Genomic DNA, 6,335 nt, shown 5'->3' on the forward strand with positions numbered 1-6,335 from the left:
CTACAAACTGCAACTAATTTAAAAATGGACTGTATAGAGTACAGAAAAGTAAAATTTCGCTTAATTCTTTGGGAGTATTATTATGGTTCTAAAAAAAAACGATTTGAAGAATTCTGAAATTAATAACTGGAACTGAGTTCAAGAATTAAATTTAGAACATAGAACAGACTCAGAACTCAATTGGATTTTAGTTCTAGAACTACAATCATTTTCCAGAATCCAATTCAGCACGCAGACTCTGAATTCTAAACTCATATTCCGGAACTAAGCTCTGAAATTTGAAGACGATTTTTCGCCATGAATAAAAAATGGGTTGTATAGAGGTACAGTAAAGTAAATTCCGCATAATCCTTTAGGAGTATTATTATGGTTTTAAGAAGAACCGAATAGAAGTCTGGAATAGAGAACTGGACCCTGAGTTCAAGACCTAAATTTAGATCCAATAACAGACTTAGAATCCAGTTTCAGTCGCTGGTTCTCGCCTTGGTGGCCAGCAAGCGAATAAGAGATGCGACCTGAGCGTTTGAGGTTTTTACTAACCACGCAGAAGGTGCATTCTCCGTCGCTGCTGGTTAACTCTCGCTGCTGCTGCTGGTTAAGGTCCTCTCGTTTCGATGGCCAGCAAGCGAATGAGAGATGCGACCTGAGCGTTTGAGGTTTTTATTAACCACGCAGAAGGTGCATTCTCTCTCGCTGCTGGTGGAAAGTTTAACTCCCGCTGCTGCTGCTGGCTGGTCCTCTCGCCTCGATGGCCAGCAAGCGAATGAGAGATGCGACCTGAGCGTTTGAGGTTTTTATTAACCACGCAGAAGGTGCATTCTCCGTCGCTGCTGGTTAACTCTCGCTGCTGCTGCTGGTTAAGGTCCTCTCGCCTCGATGGCCAGCAAGCGAATGAGAGATGCGACCTGAGCGTTTGAGATTTTTATTAACCACGCAGAAGGTGCATTCTCTCTCGCTGCTGGTGGAAAGTTTAACTCCCGCTGCTGCTGCTGGCTGGTCCTCTCGCCTCGATGGCCAGCAAGCGAATGAGAGATGCGACCTGAGCGTTTGAGGTTTTTATTAACCACGCAGAAGGTGCATTCTCTCTCGCTGCTGGTGGAAAGTTTAACTCCCGCTGCTGCTGCTGGCTGGTCCTCTCGCCTCGATGGCCAGCAAGCGAATGAGAGATGCGACCTGAGCGTTTGAGATTTATTAACCACGCAGAAGGTGCATTCTCCGTCGCTGCTGGTTAACTCTCGCTGCTGCTGCTGGTTAAGGTCCTCTCGTCTCGATGGCCAGCAAGCGAATGAGAGATGCGACCTGAGCGTTTGAGGTTTTTATTAACCACGCAGAAGGTGCATTCTCCGTCGCTGCTGGTTAACTCTCGCTGCTGCTGCTGGTTAAGGTCCTCTCGCCTCGATGGCCAGCAAGCGAATGAGAGATGCGACCTGAGCGTTTGAGGTTTTTATTAACCACGCAGAAGGTGCATTCTCTCTCGCTGCTGGTGGAAAGTTTAACTCCCGCTGCTGCTGCTGGCTGGTCCTCTCGCCTCGATGGCCAGCAAGCGAATGAGAGATGCGACCTGAGCGTTTGAGGTTTTTATTAACCACGCAGAAGGTGCATTCTCTGTCGCTGCTGGTTGATGATTCCACTCCCACGACGTCTAGAGATGGGCAATTCGCTCCTGAGCTGTTCCAATGAATCGAATCATAAAAGTGAGCTGACAGCTCACAGCTCTTTTTAAAAGAACCGCAGCTCACCAGCTCACTCATTTGCTACCCAGTTCGTCGCATTGTGAAGAGGGGAATAAGCTACGAGCTGAACAGATCTTCGGCTCTTGAAGAGCGAGCTCTAAACGAGAAAAAATGTTTGCACCCAATTTCGTTATTTCTATCATGCCTGCTGCATCTATCCTTCTTTAACGGATTAAATGAGACATTACCAGTAAGAAATCTTACCTCTCACGAAGCAAGAACGGGTCACAAAATTAACCATCAGTTCAATCTAAATGAGCTGATGAGCTGATACATCGAATCGATTCATTTTGGTGAGCTGATCGGTTCGGAGCTGCTCACCAATATGAGCTGTTTCGCACACCTCTAACGACGTCTGCTTCCATCGAACGCACGAAAAGAAATGATCGATTTTCGACCACGGTTCCCCTTTTATACGCATTCAGTTGAAGATATGTGCCTGACTACCTCAAAATCGTCGTCCTTGCGCGAAAAACCCAAGCGAAAGTAAAAAGTTTTCCGCGTTGTTTTCAAATTTTAAGAAAACTTAATTTTTGAGTTGTTTGTGGTTATCGCACACTGTTCAAAATATGATCCTGAATTCCTGATCATATTTTTGATGAAATGGTGAAAGAATTATGTTGCTACCATTAATACAAGTCGAGATATTCGCGATTAAGTTCTGCCCATTCTTCCATATAGAAATTTTGAAAAGGCGCCCCATAGTAAAGTAAGTCGTATTCACGACAAAACATTTTTAATACTGATTATAGAAATAAAAGACTGTTTTAATTACAAGGTTGATTAACTTTCGTGCACTGCTTCGATTAAACCCTATTAAACGCTATTTATCATGAATTTGATAAATAGAAATAACAGGAGTGCAATAATTAGCTGCGAAGCGTTTGAGCACTTATTTGTGTATTTGCTGTATTTGTTGACTTCGCTCTACGCTCCTGTTACTTCTGTGTATGAAATTCTATATACACAGTGATATATTTTGAAAATGCTGCATGATACATGCTTTGTGATTGGATTTTTACAATCGCAATTATTGTCATCATAAGTTTATCATTGAATGAAAATAGTATTTGCGGTTTTTATTACCAACCATAATGGTACTGCTGTAAAAAGACATATGCACCGCGCTGTGAGGGGTTTTGGGGGTTTTTACCCAAAACACCCAATACACCTCCACCCATGGAGGACTATTCAGTATTAGGTTCCGTGAACAATAGAGTACTTATTATATAAAAGTGCAAATAGCTTGACAATTCATACTTCGTTCTCCGAATTTATTTTATAGTGTCCTCATTTGGAACAAGAAAAGTCTTATCAACTTATAACCGGGAATTATTCATGAAAAGTCAGTATTCAGTATTGTAAATCCTTCGTCAATACGTCATTCCCATTTGAATGCACACGATTATTCATCATCAATAGCATTGTCAAAATGTCGAGTATTGTGATCACCTATAATATCACCTTATGTGAAAGCCACTAATCATTTGGATTGACAATAATATTGATTTGTGCAGTCCACAGTAATATTCATTTGATACATATGAAAACTTAAAAACTTTTATGGAAGTGCAATTAAAAGCTAGATGTTCAATAAATTTTTAATCGTCATAATCATTTTGAATTTTATAAGAATATAATATACAAGTTAAGTGAAAAGTCGAAACTTATACCAATATAATATTAATATTCATCAGGTTTGTTATGTGGATAGCATACTGATTGTATTTCATAGACCAATGTGAAAACATAACCTCATTGGGAGCGTACATTAAATCGGTAGAAAAAGTAATGCTTTTTTCTTTTGCTGAGGAAATTTATAAATGTTATTAAGAAAAATATTATCTTGGATAAATTATGGGGTTTGTTTTAACATAAGAATGGTCGCGAATCGTAGTGCTTGTGGTTGTGTATTCTCGATATTCATCAGTTGCTTCCGGTTGCTCTCGTGGAATTCCCGCATCACAAAGCTATTTTTAATCGCTGGCATGTCAGTGCATTCAACTACAAGAGAGGATATGCTTTTACGGATCATAAAATAGTAATTAGGTATGTTTCGGCTGGCTGCATTCCGGCTGCTGTCAAAATAGCCCAGGCGAAATTGCGTCATTATCTCGCCGTAAGTGTCTTGTTTATTTCCCTCCGTATTCTTTTTTTCTTTTTTTTTTATTCGACTTCATTTGATGTTCGTCAATTCCGCATGTTCATACAAAAAACGAATCTTGAGACGAAGTTATTAATATTTAAATATGGGTATGTTTGGTAGTGAGAAAGCAATGTTATTGTCAATAACATTTTCCATAATTAGTATATGTGAAGGGCAATAACTTATTGCCTTTCATATGTACTTTTTTATTAAAAAAATAAAACCAAGACGCTAAAAATGTAGACCCGATTCAAAACGGTTCTGCCAATTTCGTATGGCAAGAATCCGACAGAAAAAGATCCGCTAAAAACCGCTAGGCGAAATTCTCTGCCGGAAACGGTTGTTGCATTGTTACCAGACTTTTGCGGGAATTCCGGCAAAAATGGCTGAGAGACATAGCCAGCCGTCTGGGGGGAAATCTACCCGCCGCGTACAAGTGGGCAATAGTGCAAATATATTAGAATATTATACAATGTAAAAGTGAAGATTTAGCTCAGTCCCACATTATCGAAATGACGGAATGCGTAATGAATGTTCGATCGGTTCAGTGCAAGAATTTTCGCCTGAGTTAACTGCTCGATCAACCCGATTGACAGTGACATTATAAATGTCATTGCATATTCGCTCATTTTATGAATGAGTTAATGTAAAATTTAGGCGCCTTAAGCCATTTCACTACACTCCAGCTAGAAGAATGGATGATGCTGACTAAGGTAGGCCGTTTTATTAATTTCCAGCGAATTTCAACAGTTTATGTTGGAATTCTAAGAAGAACTGGTTGTTTACTAGTTCTGTATATCCGAAAAACAAGAAGATTTAAATTTGTATATTAAGTTATATAATGTTTTCGTTTAAAAATAAACTGAAAATCAGCACGAAAACGTGCGAAATCGAGAAAGAAGAAGAAGGAGACGAATTGACAATTCAGTCCACAATTCTCACTCAATTCCGACAGATTTCCGGATCAACCGGTTGTAGGCGAAATTCATTCGGAATCGGTTGTTGCACTGGAGTTGGAATTGATTCGGAATTCCACATGGAATTCCGAATGAAAATTTCTCGCCGATTCGGAATCCATTCGGATCTGATAATGTGGGGTATATTGAAATTCCGAATTACAGATCGGCAACACGAAATTTTACTATTGTTCAGTAATTCACACGCTCATTGCCGAAAATCGTTATTATAAAGTTCTGATATCTCGGTAAAGCGCATTTTATTGCCGAAGTTTGGCATGATATCCCACATTATCGAAATGACGGAATGCGTAATGAATTCTTACTCGACTGCATGATTTTTCAGTGCTCGATCGGTTCAGTGCTAGAATTTTCGCCTGAGTTGGCAGCTCGATCAACCTGATTGACAGTGACATTATAAATGTCATTGAATATTCGCTCATTTTATGAATGTGTTAGTGTGACATTTAGGCGACTTAATCCATTTCACTACACTCCAGCTAGAGGAATGGATGATGCTGACTAAGGTAGGCCGTTTTGTTAATTTCCAGCGAATTTCAATAGTTTATATTGGGATTCTAAGAAGAACTGTTTATTTACTAGTTCTGTATATCCGAAAAACATGAAGTTTTAAATTTGTATATTCAGTTATATAATGTTTTCGTTTAAAAATAAACTGAAAATCAGCACGAAAACGTGCAAAATCAGGAAAGAAGAAGAAGAAGACGAATTGACAATTCCACGACGTAAAATACACTGGTGGCGTGATAAGACAGTTTTGGTTGTGTTGGTAATTTTCTCACGAAATTAAGTATGGCGCGCCGGGATTCAAGCAAGTAAACATAAACAAACGACCATTTCAGATCGGGATTTCACTTCTAAGTTACTCCAGTTGTCGCACAGCCTGGCAAATCTTTGGCACTAATTGAAAATCTGGACATTTTTTCTTTAAGGGCTTGCAAGGTAACGTCGAAATATAGAAAATTTTACACACATCCGATTCTGTTCATTTCGTTGGAGGAAGCATTTGGCGGATCGCACTGTGGTATCTATTACAGTTATTATGGGTAATGGAGTGATTGTGCTGTGAGTGGCATTTCAAATGCAGGTGATGGAAACGATTGAAACATCCCGGAACAAAACACCGCATTTCACTGTAAATATTTTCGCAAACAGAACCAACTCTAAAAATTTTCATAAAAGCAACTCCCGGAACGTCATTTGTTTATGTTTTTTCTTCTTCACGTCTCTATGTTATTCCAAAATGAAATGACAACCGCACTAACACATAGAAAAACGTGATCACCAGGGTATTTTACATCGTGTGACAATTCAGTCCGCATCTTCTCACTCAATTCCGAATGATTTCCGAATCAACCGGTTGTAGGCGAACCGGTTCATTCGGAATCGGTTGTTGCACTGGAGTTGGAATTGATTCGGAATTCATTATGATTTCCACATGAAATTCCGAATGAAAATTTCTCGCCGATTCGGAATTGA

This window comes from Malaya genurostris, chromosome 2, assembly GCF_030247185.1.
Source record: "Malaya genurostris strain Urasoe2022 chromosome 2, Malgen_1.1, whole genome shotgun sequence".
In the NCBI taxonomy this organism is placed as follows: Eukaryota; Metazoa; Arthropoda; class Insecta; order Diptera; family Culicidae; genus Malaya; species Malaya genurostris.